The sequence below is a fragment of the Physeter macrocephalus genome, chromosome 9, assembly GCF_002837175.3.
Source record: "Physeter macrocephalus isolate SW-GA chromosome 9, ASM283717v5, whole genome shotgun sequence".
NCBI classification, from domain to species: Eukaryota; Metazoa; Chordata; class Mammalia; order Artiodactyla; family Physeteridae; genus Physeter; species Physeter macrocephalus.
Genome location: NC_041222.1, coordinates 15313593 through 15314126, shown reverse-complemented (window position 1 = coordinate 15314126; position 534 = coordinate 15313593).

Below are 534 nucleotides of genomic sequence, written 5' to 3'. Positions count from 1 at the left end.
CCTGTGAGGCCATCTGGTTCTGGGCTTTTGTTTGTTGGAAGATTTTTAATCACAGTTTCAATTTCAGTGCTTGTGATTGGTCTGTTTATATTTTCTATTTCTTCCTGGTTCAGTCTCAGAAGGTTGTGCTTTTCTAAGACTCTGTCCATTTCTTCCAGGTTGTCCATTTTATTGGCATATGATTGCTTGTAGTAATCTCTCATGATCCTTTGTATTTCTGCAGTGTCAGTTGTTACTTCTTTTTCATTTCTAATTCTGTTGATTTGAGTCTTCTCCCTTTTTTTCTTGATAAGTCTGGCTCATGGTTTATCAATTTTGTTTATCTTCTCAAAGAACCAGCTTTTAGTTTTATTGATCTTTGCTACTGTTTCCTTCATTTATTTTTCGTCTATTTCTGATCTGATCTTTATGATTTCTTTCCTTCTGCTAACTTTGGGGTTATTTTTGTTGTTCTTCTTCCTTCTTTAATTGCTTTAGGTGTAAGGTTAGGTTGTTTATTTTAGATTTTTCTTGTTTCTTGAGGTAGGATTGTAT